This window comes from Coregonus clupeaformis, chromosome 20 (assembly GCF_020615455.1).
Source record: "Coregonus clupeaformis isolate EN_2021a chromosome 20, ASM2061545v1, whole genome shotgun sequence".
Lineage (NCBI taxonomy): Eukaryota > Metazoa > Chordata > Actinopteri > Salmoniformes > Salmonidae > Coregonus > Coregonus clupeaformis.
In genome coordinates this window covers 41,398,931-41,417,437 of record NC_059211.1, presented here as the reverse complement: position 1 = coordinate 41,417,437, position 18,507 = coordinate 41,398,931, and the positions used below count along the sequence as shown (strand labels likewise).

General features: G+C 43.2%; 1 protein-coding gene across 3 annotated transcripts in view; it reads right to left on the bottom strand.

Annotated features, from left to right (window-relative positions):
- agbl4 (AGBL carboxypeptidase 4) overlaps window positions 1-18,507 on the bottom strand; it is a 369,255-nt gene that overhangs the window by 167,645 nt on the left and 183,103 nt on the right. The window lies entirely within an intron of this gene.

Genomic DNA, 18,507 nt, shown 5'->3' with positions numbered 1-18,507 from the left:
TAAACACATTTGTGCACAAATGTGAGAGAAATAAGCTTTTTGTGCGTATGGACATTTTCTGGGATCTTTTATTTCAGCTCATGAAACATGGGACCAACACTTTACATGTTACGTATATATTTTTGTTCAGTGTAGATAGATAGATAAAAAAGAGAGAAAGATAGAGAGATAGGTGTCCTGGAGCCCTGATGGTACTGCAGTGTCATTCCCGTCCCCAGCCCTGCAGCAGAGAGCAGAGAGCAGAGAGCAGAGAGAGCAGGGCGTGACAGCGAGCAGTGGTTAAATGACCAAGGTGATTATGCTACTAATTACTGGCAGTCCTGCTCTATTGATAAGGGACCAACCTGCACCTGACAATGCGGCTCCATTTGCTACCTTCTCTCAGGTTTATAGGGCCATAAGCCTTTTGGCAGCCGAGCGTAGACGGAGAGAAAGAGAGAATGATAGATGGGGAGGGCTGTAAAAACGCACAATGAGAAATAAAGGATTCACAAAATAATTGTTATTTTACAGGCCATAGTAGCCTATAACATTACAGTACGACGAAAAACCCACTGCATTTTTTTCTCATGTTGCCAAAACTCAACAGTGCCTAGGCAAAATACACAGTTAGGTTATGCTACAGTTTGTTAACACCATATGCTCTAAAATTCTGAGTGCATATCCCCATGAAACTGATCGAGATCAAATGGTTGGTATGCAGATGCTGCATGGTAAAACTTGAAGAATTATCATTCACGATTCACAGTGAGAAATGTGAAGGGAAGGAGACCACAAAAATGTGTGCGTAAAGTAGAGGGAAAGGATCACATGTGCAGAATGTGATCTGCACATGTGCAGAAGCTTCAGGATCTTTAGTCCGAAAAAAAAAAGGGCAGGGAAAGTCGGATCCGCAGCCTTGTCCGTTTTTTGAAATATAGTTAGCTATCTAACCAAACCTAACCTATGTTACAGTGCATTCGGAAAGCATTCAGACCCCTTGACTTTTTCCAAATGTTGTTACGTTACAGCCTTATTCTAAAATGGATTTAATTGTTTTTTTCCCCTCGTCAATCTACACACAATACCCCATAATGACAAAGCAAAACAGGGTTTTTGAAATATTAGCAAATTTATTACAAATACAAAATGGAAATATTACATTTACATAAGTATTCAGACCCTTTACTCATTACTTTGTTGAAGCACCTTTGGCAGCGATCACAGTCTCGAGTCTTCTTGGGTATGACACTATAAGCTTGGCACACCTGTATTTGGGGAGTTTCTCCCATTGTTTTCTGCAAATCCTCTCAAGCTCTGTCAGGTTGGATGGGGAGCGTCGCTGCACAGCTATTTTCAGGTCTCTCCAGAGATGTTCGATCGGGTTCAAGTCCGGGCTCTGTCTGGGCCACTTAAGGACATTCAGAGACTTGTCCCGAAGCCACTCCTGTGTTGTCTTGGCTGTGTGCTTAGGGTCGTTGTCCTGTTGGAAGGTGAACCTTCGGCCCAGCCTGAGGTCCTGAGCGCTCTGGAGCCGGTTTTCATCAAGGATCTCTCTGTACTTTGCTCCGATCATCTTTCCTTCGATCCTGACTAGTCTCCCAGTCTCTGCCGCTGAAAAACATCCCCACAGCATGATGCTGCCACCACCATGCTTCACCGTAGGGATGGTGCCAGGTTTCCTCCAGACGTGACGCTTGGTATTCAGGACAAAGAGTTCAATCTTGTTTCTCATGGTCAGAGTCATTTAGGTGCCTTTCGGCAAACTCCAAACAGGCTGTCATGTGCCTTTTACTGAGGAGTGGCTTCCGTCTGGCTACTCTACCATAAAGGCCTGATTGGTGGAGTGCTGCAGAGATGGTTGTCCTTCTGGAAGGTTCTCCCATCTCCACAGAGGAACTCTGGAGCTCTGTCAGAGTGACTATCGGGTTCTTGGTCACCTCCCTGACCAAGGCCCTTCTCCCCCAATTGCTTGGACTAGTAAGAGTCTTGGTTGTTGCAAACTTCTTCCATTTAAGAATGATGGAGGCCACTGTGTTCTTGGGGACCTTCAACGCTGCAGACATTTTTTCCTACCCTTGCCCAGATCTGTGCCTCGACACAATCCTGTCTCCGAGCTCTACGGACAATTCCTTCGACCTCATGGCTTGGTTTTTCTTCTGACATGCACAGTCAACTGTGGGACCTTATATAGACAGGTGTGTGCCTTTCCAAATCATGTCCAATCAATTGAATTTACCACAGGTGGACTCCAATCAAGTTGTAGAAACATCTCAAGGATGAGCAATGGAAACAGGATGCACCTGAGCTCAATTTCATGTCTCATAGCAAAGGGTCTGAATACTTATGTAAATAAGGTATATCTGTTTTGTATTTTTAATACATTTGCAAAAATGTCTAAAAACCTGTTTTCACTTTGTCATTATGTGGTATTGTGTGTAGATTGATGAGGAAAAATATTAATTTAATCAATTTTATAATAAGTCTGTAAGGTAACAGAATGTGGAAAAAGGGAAGATGTCTGAATATTTTCCAAATGCATTGTATGTCTGCCTCTTATCTATACTGTATGAAACGTAAAGTTAGCTTGAGAAACGCTTCATTTTATCAATAACTATATATCTGTGTGTGACTTGAGGCAAGAAAACCCTTAGATCCTGGTTTGTTGTGACCATGTTTTCTCACTTAGATAAATAACATTGAGCAGAGAAATAAGTCAATAAGGCAATAAAACGTGGCCTTTTCTTTTCAGCAGTCTAACTTACCTAATCACTAACATGATGATGTACAGTGGGGTCTGAAATTATTGACACCCTTGATAAAGATTAGCAAAAATGACTGTATAAATTAAATAATTCAAATACTGAGCTATATTGTATGCTCAACATATTTGGGAAATTATATTATTTTATACTAATAAAATTGCTCAGAGAAAGAGATTTTTTTAAACAAGTAATATATATATTTTCTCAAAAAGGTAGGGGTTAAAATGATTGACACCCCTGTTTTCAATACCTTTTAATACCTCACCTTGCGAGGATAACGGCACTGAGCCTTTTTCTAAAATGTTTTATGAGTTGGAAAACACATTGGGAGGGATCTTAGACCATTTCTATTGGGGTTATTGTCTTGCTGAACGATCCACTTACGGCCAAGTTTCAGCCTACTGGCAGAGGCAACCAGGTTTTTGGCTAAAATGTCCTGGCACTGGGTAAAGTTCATGATGGAGTTGACCTTAACAAGGACCCCAGTACCAATAGAAGCAAAATAGCCCCATAACATCAAAGATCCACCACCACATTTTACAGTAGTTATGGGGTTATTTTCTGCTCATGCATTCTCATTTCGACGCCAAACCCACCACTGGTGTGCGTGACCAAAAATCTCTATTTTCATGTCATCCAACAAATGTAAATGCCTGGAGTTTGCTAAACCGCATTGACACTTGGATTGGAACCAGTGCTTTGGTCAGGTGACATGAAAATAGAGCTCTTTGGCCACCCACATCAGTGGTGGGTTTGGCATCGAAATGAGAATGCAAAAGCAGAAAATAACCCCATACCTACTGTAAAATATGGTGTTGGAACTTTTATGTTATGGGGGTATTTTGCTTCCACTGGTCCTGGGGCCAGAGAAATGGTTAATTGGCCACAAAATCAACATTTTGCAATGGCCATCTCAGTCTCCAGACTTGAAACCCATTAAAAACCTGTGGTTTTAATTGAAGAGGGAAGACCATAAGCGCAGATGAAGGATATCAAGTATCTGGAAGGATTTATGTATGGAGGAATGGTCTAAGATCCCTCCCAATGTGTTCTCCAACTCAACTTTGTAAATGCTCAGTGCCGTTCTCCTCGCAAGGTGAGGTATTGAAAAGTATAGAAAACAGAGGTGTCAATCATTTTGACCCCTACCCTTTTGAGAAAACTTGTTTAACAAATCTCTTTCTCTGAACAATTGCATTAGTATAAAATAATATGATTTCCCAATTCTTTTGAGCATACAGTAAAGCTCAGTATTTGAATTATTTATTTGATATTCAAGGGTGTCAATAAGGGTGTCAATAATTTTGGACCCCACTGTACATGTAAAGTGAGCCATAGGTTACAGAGGGAAATGTTACAAATGAGAGGAATAGGCATTAGGTACAGTACACTGCAGTGATATTATCCATACGGATCTATATAATGTGCATGCTACCTCTCTACATAACCTCTGGTAAAGATGAGTCTTCATGACTAATTGGCTCTCTGGACTACCACCATTACACGTTTCCCATTTTTCCCATTAGAACATTCATTAACACGTTTGAACAGCCTCAGAAGTGGAGTTCAAAGTGGAGAACCGGAGGGGGTTGGGGAGGCAAAGTAGCCCCAAATGGTAGGACTAAGGTGGGTAAAAAAGCCAGTGGTGAGATGTGTCATCAGGCTGTCCTGCTGTTTGATCCTGGTGACTAACACTGACTATCACTGTTCAGTGTTCCCCCATTGGGTTTCTCAGTGTCTTTGAACACCAAACATCCACTATAAAAAAGCAAACACTGGAAAAATGCCATCTGTTGGTTACGCTAGTTGTTAAATCCCTGCACAAATCCTGATAATTAACTCAAGCTATAAATGGTATTTATGCACAGATATGTGCCAGGGTAACAAAATACCACATACTGTACACCCAATACCTTTAATTAGACTATATTTATGGCAATTACAGCTCCCTGCCTTTATGATGATAACTGAGAGAATTCTTATTATTTGACCCTGAGATACAGTATATTATCATTTAGGATGTACATTTCGAATTCAAAAGGGGTTTCAAGTTCAACTGATTAATAAAACAGTGGCGAGTCTGGCTGTGCTGTGCTGTGTCTGCTATGTGTCAGTTTGAGCCTGTATGTATGAACTGAGGAGCTGGCTGAGGTGAGGTGGTGTCCTTGTGTCTCCTGAGGGTTGGTTTCCTTTCTCTGTTTAAATCACTGCAGATGGCCAGAGAAACGCTTCATTTTATCAATAACTATCTATCTGACTGTGACTTGAAGCAAGAAAACCCTTAGATCCTAGTTTATTGTGACCATGTTTCCTGCTTAGATAAATAACATTGAGCAGAGAAATACAGTGAGGGAAAAAAGTATTTGATCCCCTGCTGATTTTGTACGTTTGCCCACTGACAAGGAAATGATTAGTCTATAATTTTAATGGTAGGTTTATTTGAACAGTGAGAGACAGAATAACAACAACAAAATCCAGAAAAACGCATGTCAAAAATGTTATAAATTGATTTGCATTTTAATGAGGGAAATAAGTATTTGACCCCCTCTCAATCAGAAAGATTTCTGGCTCCCAGGTGTCTTTTATACAGGTAACGAGCTGAGATTAGGAGCACACTCTTAAAGGGAGTGCTCCTAACCTCAGTTTGTTACAAGTATAAAAGACACCTGTCCACAGAAGCAATCAATCAATCAGATTCCAAACTCTCCACCATGGCCAAGACCAAAGAGCTCTCCAAGGATGTCAGGGACAAGATTGTAGACATACACAAGGCTGGAATGGGCTACAAGACCATCGCCAAGCAGCTTGATGAGAAGGTGACAACAGTTGGTGCGATTATTCGCAAATGGAAGAAACACAAAAGAACTGTCAATCTCCCTCGGCCTGGGGCTCCATGCAAGATCTCACCTCGTGGAGTTGCAATGATCATGAGAACGGTGAGGAATCAGCCCAGAACTACACGGGAGGATCTTGTCAATGATCTCAAGGCAGCTGGGACCATAGTCACCAAGAAAACAATTGGTAACACACTACGCCGTAAAGGACTGAAATCCTGCAGCGCCCGCAAGGTCCCCCTGCTCAAGAAAGCACATATACATGCCCGTCTAAAGTTTGCCAATGAACATCTGAATGATTCAGAGGAGAACTGGGTGAAAGTGTTGTGGTCAGATGAGACCAAAATGGAGCTCTTTGGCATCAACTCAACTCGCCGTGTTTGGAGGAGGAGGAATGCTGCCTTTGACCCCAAGAACACCATCCCCACCGTCAAACATGGAGGTGGAAACATTATGCTTTGGTGGTGTTTTTCTGCTAAGGGGACAGGACAACTTCACCTCATCAAAGGGACGATGGACGGGGCCATGTACCGTCAAATCTTGGGTGAGAACCTCCTTCCCTCAGCCAGGGCATTGAAAATGGGTCGTGGATGGGTATTCCAGCATGACAATTACCCAAAACACACGGCCAAGGCAACAAAGGAGTGGCTCAAGAAGAACACATTAAGGTCCTGGAGTGGCCTAGCCAGTCTCCAGACCTTAATCCCATAGAAAATCTGTGGAGGGAGCTGAAGGTTTGAGTTGCCAAACGTCAGCCTCGAAACCTTAATGACTTGGAGAAGATCTGCAAAGATGAGTGGGACAAAATCCCTCCTGAGATGTGTGCAAACCTGGTGGCCAACTACAAGAAACGTCTGACCTCTGTGATTGCGAACAAGGGTTTTACCACCAAGTACTAAGTAATGTTTTGCAGAGGGGTCAAATACTTATTTCCCTAATTTAAATGCAAATCAATTTATAACATTTCTGACATGCGTTTTTCTGGATTTTGTTGTTGTTATTCTGTCTCTCACTGTTCAAATAAATCTACCATTAAAATTATAGACTGATCATTTCTTTGTCAGTGGGCAAACGTACAAAATCAGCAGGGGATCAAATACTTTTTTCCCTCACTGTAAGTCAATAAGGCCCAAAAATGTGGCCTTGCTACACGTTTCTTTAGCACCTGAAATCTTATTGAAAACGAAGGTCCCTCGCCTCATCGCTTGTTTAATTTCAGGGTTCTACTATCGGAATCCTCTTTTGCAGAGTAATGGTTATTCCAGTGAGTCTCACGACTAGTCTGGTCTATCCTAAATACATACAGTGAACAGAGCAAAATAAAATCAAGCACAGTGATGATAACCTTTTGCATGGGCACGGTGATCCATCCCATCGCCTCAATTCTAACTGTTTTCATTTAAGACAGCAGCCTGCGAGGCTTTCTGCTAGAATATAATTGTTTGGGTTTAATGAGCTGGAAAAACGGGAGAAAGGAAACTGAAACCATTAGGTGGAGAAGTTTTAAAAACAACAAGGTAAACATCCCTCTGTCACAAAAAGTACGGAGGAAATAATTACCTAGCTTAATTGGGCTTGGCACCGAGAAGGTGCTACAGTCTATCTGTCTGATATTGAAAATCTGGGTCAATGTTGCCACCATCTCTCCTCCATCAGCTTAATTGTTAATTTCTTAATGTAGATGCAAATCAGTCCCTCTTACCAGCGCATGTAGCCTGCTTACCCTTCACAACTAACCAGTGGCTCAATGTAAAGGTTTCTCCAATGGAGAGCAAGCCGTTTGTTGTTGTTCTTTAAAGACAATACCTACCGCCTCTGACAAGAAACATCCGGAGGAGCAGAGGACAAGGTTGCATTAATGAGGATGACTTTTTAGACAGAAATCCTTATCTGAAAGGTAAACTTACAGGACATAGAGGAAAGATGTGAGTGTGTTCACATAGTATGTATGTTTTTTTTATCTGTGTGCTGGTGTGTAGTTGGCTTTTTCTCTGGTAAATTAAATTAAGGCGTTTGACTTTCAGGCAGAGGAAGGGCAAGAAAGTGTTACCCGGTGGAAGAGATAACATTGATTTCGATCAAGTCTAAGAAAAGAGAAAGATAGAAACAGGTTTGGAAGTGAACAGGGAAGAAGCTGTCTGCAAAACATCAAACTTTCTTCTCTCTTTTAGATCGAAATTACTACCTTAGAAGGGGAATGAGGATTTTAATTAGAACTCAAGGCTATCTAATCTTATGTGAAGTTAAAGGCTAATCCTCCCTGCCTCTACCTTGGTACTTTGTCAGTTATTTAATAGCTCCTTTGTTATATATCTAGTTACATTTGCAAGGTACTTAAATCAGCCATGGAATATTAGGCATTCTGATGGCACTGCTGTGATTTCACATGCAGATGGGCCCTTAATCAGCTTCTTCAGATGTACGGGCTTCATATCTCTAAACCAAAGTTATCGTTTATTTTATGAAGAATGAACATAAAGAAGCAGATTATCGTGAACAAAACAGGTCTATTACTGGCAGGATTATGGAGCCAACAATTTAGTCCATTTCAAGTTATTTCAAATGGCTGGGCATAAGTTTACTCTCAATAATGTAGACAAACTGTTGGGAGTATAAATGGCATATTATTTACAATTTCTGCCCTTTTGGTTATATTGAAATAAACACAGTCCCATGCCAGTATACACTAGCCTTAGAATCTCCTCTAGTTGGTCAAGGACAGAGCTTTACGTTTTGGTTGATAAAAATCTAATGGACACACATGAAACCTATCCAATGTATCATTCCTGTAGTTGTAGTTCAAACAGGTTATCATTGTTGAGACAAAGCTCTATAATCAGAGGGCTTCCATCGTTCTGTCATATCGTTTTGCCTCACCAGTGTGCCTCAGTCAGTCCTATGGGAGAGCTGCTTCCTCTCAGAATGAGCAGGCTGGCTTTGAGAGGGAGGCGATGCCCTTCATCAGCATCATCCACATATTGAATCATTAGGAAAGCCCTGCAGCTCTCTCTGCAGAATGGAGCTGACTGAGAGACTTACACCACCCATTACAGCACACTAGCCACTAATCTGAATGGACCAATACATCCTATTCCAATAGGCATTCTTCAAACAGACAGCCAAGTGAGGAGTCAATGATATGTAGAAAAACAACAACAGCAGTGCTGTTATTGTGCATTTACATTATAGTGTGAAAAAAACAGGTCTGACATGGAGAGTGAACTGTGGTACGCCAATTCTTATGCTTTCACTGTGCCATGAATTTTCATTAGAGTGATTGATTTGGATGTAAATGGAAGGCTGAGGAGACCTGTGAGTAACTAGTTAAACCAACCATTTAAAAGCAGGCCTGTCAAGAGGAGAGCGAGGAGACAAAGACAACTATTGATCGCTCAGTGAAAAGAGATGGACGCTGGATGCCCAGTGCAGCTGCTTTGTGCCTCACCAATGCAAGTTTCAAATCATAGGGTGGCAGCTTGACGGCTCCACAATGGGCATCTATGGGATGCTATATCTAACATCCACGGAGTCTGAAAGGTTATTTCCTTTTCAAGTGGCCCCTCCATCCCTTTTTCTGCCTCACCCCTCAGCCTCTTCATCTCCTTCAAATCAATGTGGAAAAGTCATTGAACATCTGAGGGTAAGTCACTGAATAGATATCAGATTCTTCTCATGACAGAGCGCTTTTGTGCATGTGGATGAGACTCTGTTATTTTCCCTACATGTTCTGTGGTAGCAGCGGGGGGAAATGTGAAGATTGATCTGTTACAGAGGTCTTTATGGGACAAAAGTTTAATGTCTTCAATTCATAACAGAAATAATAGGTGACAGGAAGCTAAAATCTGCCCATCTCTAAGGTATTTCCATAGAAACCAAGGAGGTATAGGGAAGGGCTGTCACCATTACTCATCCACAAATCCCTAATATTTAAACATCTTTCAGGAATGGCATAAACTTTATTACGTATGACAGGTCTAAACTTCCAAAGGCAGCCTGGCATGGAAGTGGCATGACTAATTTATCTTAACATAATCCAATTATATTGGGATGGGGTTTAATGCACTTCTCTTTTATTATTACATTCTAAAGAGATAATTAAGTGTCTGCTACAGTAGCAGTGATCAGAGGAGGGTCCATTCTTGGTAGAGCCATGCTACTCTTTGGCCACATCCCCTCTCCTCTCGCTCTGCCCTCGCACAAACAAACATGAACGTCTTACAAATCTTACATAACCGGAAGTGTCCAATCTAATGTACAACTGACCATACAAACAAATGAAGACACGCTTTGTATCATTTTGCAAGGCCTTACAGTTATACAGTATTGTATATTTGGGGAGTGTGCAGAAATGTTGAGCTTTAAACAGCTTGTCGTATGGCTCCCATTCAGAGACTATCAGGGCTAATGTATCAGACACACTATTGTGGATAAAACAGAGGATACAGTCTGATATAACCGACTGTATGTTTCAGGAAAAAACGTCTAGAGAGAGAAGTTCGCTATATGAACCACATCGTTCTCATTATAAATCCTACACGACCCTGTCAATAGTTTGTAATTTTAATTGGAATCATTTAATTCCTAGTATCATTTAATATCAATAGCTAGTTTCCATTCAAAAAAGATCTCTTTGTTCTTAGGGCTGGTTGCATTTTCAGGTTTTCTCTCTTCTTTAGTAGCACTCACAGTCGACTGCTCATTTGCATATAGCTGCCGATCTATCACTCCACAGAGATAACAAGCATACTGTAAATGTGTTGCTAACTTGTTAGAAAGACCAAGGATTTCATAAAAAATGCAGTAATTACATTCAGTGATTCTCTCCAAGAGGAATGAAGACGGTAAAGTGAAAGCTTACACATGACATGTTCAAAGAATGAACTAAATATTGATATGAAATAAATAAATAATAAAAAAGAGATATTCCTTGAAGATGTATTTTCTTTCTGCGTTTCCCTCTTTATTTTAATACTTAACTGATCAATAGTAACTCCCACATGGAAACAAATCGATACAAGAACTGAAAATGAAGAGAATCATTTCATGCAGCAGTACAGTATTTCCTAACATAACCCCTGGCGCCAAAGAGATGAATAGCCATGCAGATGGGAGTGAATCGACAGAAATCAACTGCCACGCCACCTGGCTGCAGATCCAAGTTCATCTCCTTGACATCCAAGCCCCCCCTCCCTCCATCCCCTCCCCCCATGCCCCCTCTCCAGCCAGGCTCCCCCAGAGCCCCCAGTGACCCCGAACCCTCCAGCCTGCACCGCTCCTGCTCTGATGAAAATCAGGCCACAATCCCTTTCAATTTCTCCAGTCTGCCTGGGTTCCGTTAAAGGCAATCGACTCAGTGAATAGAAGCACTATATCACAATATGCAGGTACAGGCGTGCTGGAGAGGAGAGGCATTGTGCCTTTGGAGAGAGAGGAGCTGGCATCCATCTCTCTCAGGCAGACACTCCGGTGCTGGGGAGAAGAGCAGACACACACGCACTGGGGCTGGGGGGAGCTGAGGGAGAAAGGAAGAGGAGTGAATAGAAAGTGGAGGAAAAATGGGCCCCATCATTTTTTCTTTACTTCAGGTAAAAAGGAGAAGAAATGCATTTTTGTGCAACAGGGGAGTTAAAAGAGAAGTGTGGAATGGACAAGAGTATCTGTGCAGTGCGGATAAAGAGCCTGGTGGGCGTGAGAGGCAGAGGAGGATGACTGGAAATGTTTGTTATCAGTCGTCTCCAGTCCCCACACGTCAGGGCACTGGGCCGAGGCGAGGCAGAGGGGCTGAGCCCGGAGGAGTGTAGGGTTAGGGCCTGTGGCCAGGGTGGAGGCCACTGTTCTGTTGAGGACCCCAGGACCACGGAGAGAGAGAGAGCGCTTCAGTGGCCACACTTGCTCATCCCCAACCCTGACCGCCCTAAACACACGCCCTCACCCATGGGCTGCTCCCTATGACTGCATCAGGGCCCTATGTGTTTTATTTATAGTGAGACTGCCTCTTGTTGTTTTATTCATCAGGGACACTATGTCTTCTCCTCAAGTGTTTACCATGCTGTGGTCAGCAGCATCTGAGGATGCCTTGTGTGACAGACAGGCTCATGAAAGAAGATAGGACTGGGATGAAGATCAGACTTATGTAAGTCTTGTAGGCTTTAGAGTTGTTCTGTTGAAAGCACTGCAGGGATGGCTGCTCCTCTTCATTGACTCTTATCCTCACATTCAATTCCATGGGAGTACATCTCACCCACACACCCACTCAGAGAACTCCAACTGTCTGGCTCCAACTACTATGCTATGGGAACAGTGGAGAGGAGTACTGAGTGCCGTATACCAGGGTCGAGGACTTCACTTTGTTCAGCCTTTCTGAGTAAAAGGACTTACTTCATAGAAAATTCTCCTCACATGTTGTTGAGGCCTAGGCTATAACTGCAGGTAGGGATAAAACGGACCAGGTTTCTGATTTATTTACCCTGGCAGTAATTCCATACCATAGCCACCAGCTTATCAGAAAACTAATTTGGCTGTATCGATCTATACAGTATTGAAGATTCTAAACCAGCGCAACATAATCTTCCCCTGTGGAATTAGACACACAGACACATAGGATCTGTCCCTAAGCCAACTGGGCCACACACTATTATCCTTGTAGGTAACGTTTGACAGGCTGAAGTTCTCAGAAATACACTAGTATCACAGACTTACAGTGAGGGAAACAAGTATTTGATCCCCTGCTGATTTTGTATGTTTGCCCACTGACAAAGAAATTATCAGTCTATAATTTTAATGGTAGGTTTATTTGAACAGTGAGAGACTGTAAAAAATCCAGAAAAACGCATGTCAAAAATGTTATAAATTGATTTGCATTTTAATGAGGGAAATAAGTATTTGACCCCCTCTCAATCAGAAAGATTTCTGGCTACCAGGTGTCTTTTATACAGGTAATGAGCTGCGATTAGGAGCACACTCTTAAAGGGAGTGCTCCTAATCTCAGTTTGTTACCTGTAAAAGACACCTGTCCACAGAAGCAATCAATCAATCAGATTCCAAACTCTCCACCATGGCCAAGACCAAAGAGCTCTCCAAGGATGTCAGGGACAAGATTGTAGACCTACACAAGGTTGGAATGGGCTACAAGACCATCGCCAAGCAGCTTGGTGAGATGGTGACAACAGTTGGTGCGATTATTCACAAATGGAAGAAACACAAAATAACTGTCAATCTCCCTCGGCCTGGGGCTCCATGCAAGATCTCACCTCGTGGAGTTGCAATGATCATGAGAACGGTGAGGAATCAGCCCAGAACTACACGGGAGGATCTTGTCAATGATCTCAAGGCAGCTGGGACCATAGTCACCAAGAAAACAATTGGTAACACACTACGCCGTGAAGGACTGAAATCCTGCAGCGCCCGCAAGGTCCCCCTGCTCAAGAAAGCACATATATAGGGCCGTCTAAAGTTTGCCAATGAACATCTGAATGATTCAGAGGAGAACTGGGTGAAAGTGTTGTGGTCAGATGAGACCAAAATCGAGCTCTTTGGCTCAAGAAGAAGCACATTAAGGTCCTGGAGTGGCCTAGCCAGTCTCCAGACCTTAATCCCATAGAAAATCTGTGGAGGGAGCTGAAGGTTCGAGTTGCCAAACGTCAGCCTCGAAACCTTAATGACTTGGAGAAGATCTGCAAAGAGGAGTGGAACAAAATCCCTCCTGAGATGTGTGCAAACCTGGTGGCCAACTACAAGAAACGTCTGACCTCTGTGATTGCTAACAAGGGTTTTGCCACCATGTACTAAGTCATGTTTTGCAGAGGGGTCAAATACTTATTTCCCTCATTAAAATGCAAATCAATTTTTTAAAAAATGGACATGCGTTTTTCTGGATTTTTTTGTTGTTATTCTGTCTCTCACTGTTCAAATAAACCTATCATTAAAATTATAGACTGATCATGTCTTTGTCAGTGGGCAAACGTACAAAATCAGCAGGGGATCAAATACTTTTTTCCCTCACTGTATTTTCATCCCAAATGACGTGATAGGAGGGAGTAATAATGACTATCCATCTACAATGGATGAAAATAACAGGCTATGCATTTCCTCCCCATTCAGCTTAAGCATTCAGAGCATAGCATCCTCATCTGCCACAGACCACAGACCACAGACAGGCGGCGCAGCCTCTTCTCCCTATGCCTAAATATGTTTTTCGCCCATTTACAACAAATTAAGTTTCCCTCAAAGTGAATTTCAAGCTTGGCTGCATTCAGAGGGTGAGCAACTCTCTTTTCATTAATTTTCATTCTTTTCTCCTAACAAATGATCTACTGTACAGCTCGCTCCGCTCTCACCCCCTTTCCTTATTTCTATCTCTCCTCTTTTCTTCTTTCCAGGGTCCCAACTCCCCACTATGGGTCTAGCAATGGAAAGCAATTACACTGTCAGAAAAGTGTATTCTGACCTATTAAAAAACCTGAACACTTTTAGAAAACTATTTATTTTTTTCCTCTTCCTTGGCCCAATGGGAGAGGAGGCCTGACACCAAGATGAATCGGATACTTTTTTACATGCACAGTCCTCCATCCATCGAGTCGTCTAGAAAGTAGCGGCAGAGAGAGAGAGAGAAAGACGGCAGTACAGAGGTCTGTGGCTTGGATTAGATTTATCTGAGAGTGAGAAAGCGAGCGAGTGTGACTGCTGACTGCTGCATTGGCTCCATTTGAGAACGCATCCCTCTTCCTCTGTCACTCGATAACTCACTCTCCCAACCACCTCCTCATGACTCCCACGCCGCTAGGCAGCACCTATGGTACCCACTCACCCTCAGCAGAGCCTTCCTTCCCAGACTGCACCACCACTACCTACCTAGCCCACAACTGGAGCTAGGTGCCAGTGAGAAGTTTCATCCCTGCACTGTGAGACCTGAGGGTCTGCTAACAGTACCACCTCTCCTCTGGTGCCAATGCCTCAGGGTGTGAGGACAGGGTTGTTGATGATGCAGGATATCTATCTATTACAGGTGAGTGCAGCAGGAGAGAGCGGATGAGAGAGGAGGCAGAGGTGTTGTATCTGAGGCAGAGAGAGAGCTGCTGCCAGCTAAGTGACAACATAAGCCATGCTGGGTGATATCCTCCTGTCCATAAAGCACCCCTCTCCTCTCTCACCACTCAGTCATTCTATCTGCAGGCCCGTGAATATAAAGTACCTCACAGAGCTGCTCCACAATATTGAGCGAGCGTTAAGCCTTAAAGGTGTGAGCAATTTCCAATTTGAAAAATAAATATTATCTCTGACTGAGCAAATCTGCTCTCTTTGTGCCTGCATTATAATAAGGATCAACTTACAATTTTGGAAGTCAACTTGGAAAATACACCACCGTCTGACACCCATTCTACTGAATTATCTTTCTACCACAGATAGGCTATGGCCTCCAATTCCACATAAGATGACGTATGTTAATGCCAATGGCCACTGTCTCCACCACACTAGCCATACCTACCTTTTCTCCAGCCCACTCCATCCTTTCGTCATTACTGTACTAAACACTGGTGAGATGGCATTGCTATAGGGGTCATGATATGCAATAAAGCACTGGGACAACAGCCTAGAGGTATCTCATCTCATCCCAGCTCAACAGCATGGGGTCGGATAAACTGTTTTATCTTCAATTTCATGTGGAATAAATTCCTTGCTCTACTGTTGGAGTCAGAGGCCAAGCCATTGATCTAACCTCGCTGAGATAAAACAGGTGAAACAGACCAATTTATATCCCTAAATGCACATACAGCTACATCAGCACTTTCCAACTATGTTGGAATAGAGGTCAAAGACCAATAAAAGCCAGCTTCTTATCATACCAACCAGAGCAGCCAGGGTCAAGCAAAACTGATCATGCATGACCCCACAACCCTTCAGAAAGGTTGAGTTGAGGTCTGGTGTATGACATTCCAGGCTGTTGCAGTGTATTGACATATAGGCAAACACCATTCCTCTAGTTCAGGGTGACAGCAAGACTTAAGAACTAGAGATCATCTATTCCCTCTGTATGTTCCAAACGACTTCCACTTAGTACAGTTGCTGTATGTGATATTGTGCGCTCAGCTCATACAGATGATAATGAAAGTAGATTGCCCAGGCAGTCTGATAGTGGCCCAACAATACCAGTCAGCTGTTGGAGGGCTCTTCAAATTAGAACGCCATCATAGAATCATTCATGGAAGAACAGACATGGCTGCTGTCAACAGCATCCTTGAACGGGGATGTGAAAGAGTGGACACACAAAGGGAGAGCAAAATGCTTCATGATGTTGTGAGAGACACTTTGGCTGCTGTTAAGCCAGTAAATGGCAAGACCTCATGCAATTTCCCAGCAACCTGGTTTCACAGAGCACGGCCATCCATCTGCCATGCAGTAGGAAAGACAAGCCTAGTCTCCCTCTCTTTTCTTCTCTAGCATCAGCTACTAACGCTCCAGTCAGTTTGACCTTCTCTCCTAGCGGAAGGTAGAGTGGCTATTGATTAAATCTTGGCACGCAGTGTACAAACACAGCGATAAGCCCAGCAGACAGCCGCAGTGCCAACTCCGTGGGCCAAAGGCCCCTCTCATCCTTTATTCCCACTAACAGGCACGAAGACACAGTCCCCTACAGCCTGTCTGCAGGAGACCCAGTGGCCATTAGGACCGTAGAAAATCATCTTCCCAGACCAGCACATCATCTGCCGTTTCCCCACGCCTCTTTCCTCCTTGGAGCCTTGGGATGGAAGGGCTTCTTTACGTCCTCAGTCTGTGTGAGCCCTGAACGTTTGAAGGTGACATCCACAGGGCACTTAGAAGGCCTATTATTCTAGACAGGCTCAGAGCTTCTTTAGAATGAGGAGCAAAGGGTTTTGTGGATATTACAGCAAGCACTGTGTAACTCCATTGCAACAATGTCAGTTTATTGTGTTCCTATGTAACTCAGTGATGGCAGCTGAGGGGTGCAGACGTAAGGATGGTCATCGACTCCTCACTTCTCATCCTGAGCTCTTATTTGCACATGAATCATAGATGGCTGCAGATACAGGCTGCTTTGTCAGAGATGACAAATAGTGTCCCAGTTGGCCATCATGACAGGAAGGGAATGGTAAAAGTGCTTTCTCTGCAACTCCTAGACTGACTCTGCCCATAAGAAAACACTTTGTCAACTTGTGTAGCAGACTATCTTGGTGTGCTTTCAATACTGGGCCCTGGCCGTCTTTATAGCAGTCAATACGAGAGAAATTGTGGAATAGTTTAAGGAAACTTCTGCCTGGAGTGCACACACTTGTTAGCAGAGAAAGGTCCAAGCAGCATCCACTCTGTCTTCATGGACTTGTCCCTCTGGGGGGAGAGTAGCTCACACAATAGTCAAGGAATGGATTGTAGGAGAAATCTTCAGAAAGAGAGAACAGGGGAATGGATACAGTGCATGACCCTTCCAACAGAAACTCTACAAAACATTTCATACAACCCACTGGTCCATCACAGGCCTGTAGACCATCACAAAGAACGTGTTAAGGTACAAGAAGCAAGAGAGACATCCAGTATGTCTGTAAAGTCTGTCTTAAAAGAGCCGAAGGAAAGAAACCTCTGACCATTAAAAAAAAGCCTGAGCTCCCTGTTAAGTTGTCACAGATGAACAGAGGTTTTTCAAACCTCACCCCACATCTCATTGATTGACACCTGGGCAAAGCAGATGGCAAAAAATATTTCCATACACTGACTGACACAAACACATTCTGCTTAGTATGCTTACAAAGCTTTGGTGTTCACCTACAGTAGCACCTACACCATCAAAACGCTTGTTTAATACTGTCCCTGCAGCAGATCTAGGTGCATGAACACACTGCATGAAACAAGGGAGTGGTGAAGAGAGAGAGAAAATAAAACGATAAAGGGATGGTAGAGAGACGGAGGCTGAATATGCAGTTCAAGCATTTGTTATTTTCCCAGAAGTGCAATTATAGTAGTCCTCCCCTATTACAGTGGAGCTATGATCTCTCTGTGTGTTTGGTGGAGATGAGGCATCACAATTACTGCAGCTGTTTATTGGTAGGCAGGTAGACCTAGCGTGCTACAGCAGCTCGGCCCTGAGGCCTACTTCCCTCTGTCTGCTTGTCTTCCACTCTCCAAGTCTGTCACTCTAAGTCGAGTTTGTCTCCTCCTCATCTTTTCTTGCTTTGGCACTGTTTACATTCCCTGAGACAGCAGCCAATGTACACACTGACATAACCCTCCTTTCAAATCCCTCCAACAATGAGAGGCTGTGCATCAGTTAATGTGGAGTAGCAGAAAAGTAGAGGAACTGTGTCACTGAGAAATTCCAGCCCTGCAGCTCTGAAAAGCACTTTCAGGCTCATTCTGGGCTGAAACAATCCAAGCACCCTCTGATTTATAATCACACCTCAAATATGTAGCTACATCTTTGAAACCAGCTTTCCAATAAGTTCCATTTGGAGCTATGACTAGCCTATGAGCAAGCCATACCTAATGATCAGAAATAATGAGCATTGTATAGCACACTTTCTATCTTATGCCTTCGTGCACAAGTTAAACTGAGTGAGAGGCTGATTGAAAATGCTATTGTTCATGCTAAAGCCATAACTCAAGCTCACCGGTGAATGTCACACTAAATGGTGAGGCTTCTGTTTTACCCCCTGATGATTTACTATAGGTCCATTTGCTATTTAATGCCACGGTGCCATCGATGCATGGAGTCTGCATCTGAAAGGGCAACGGGACAAAAATCACTCTTTCATTGTGTGTGTAGATATGCACATGTGGTTTGTGTGTGTGTGTGTGTGTGTGTGTGGGGGGGGTATTTTATCTCCATACACGTATGGTAAGGTCTTCCAGCTAACATGTATCATGTGGGTGTGTGAAGCCACTGGAGGGACTGGGGCTCTTTACTGCAGCAGACGGAAAGG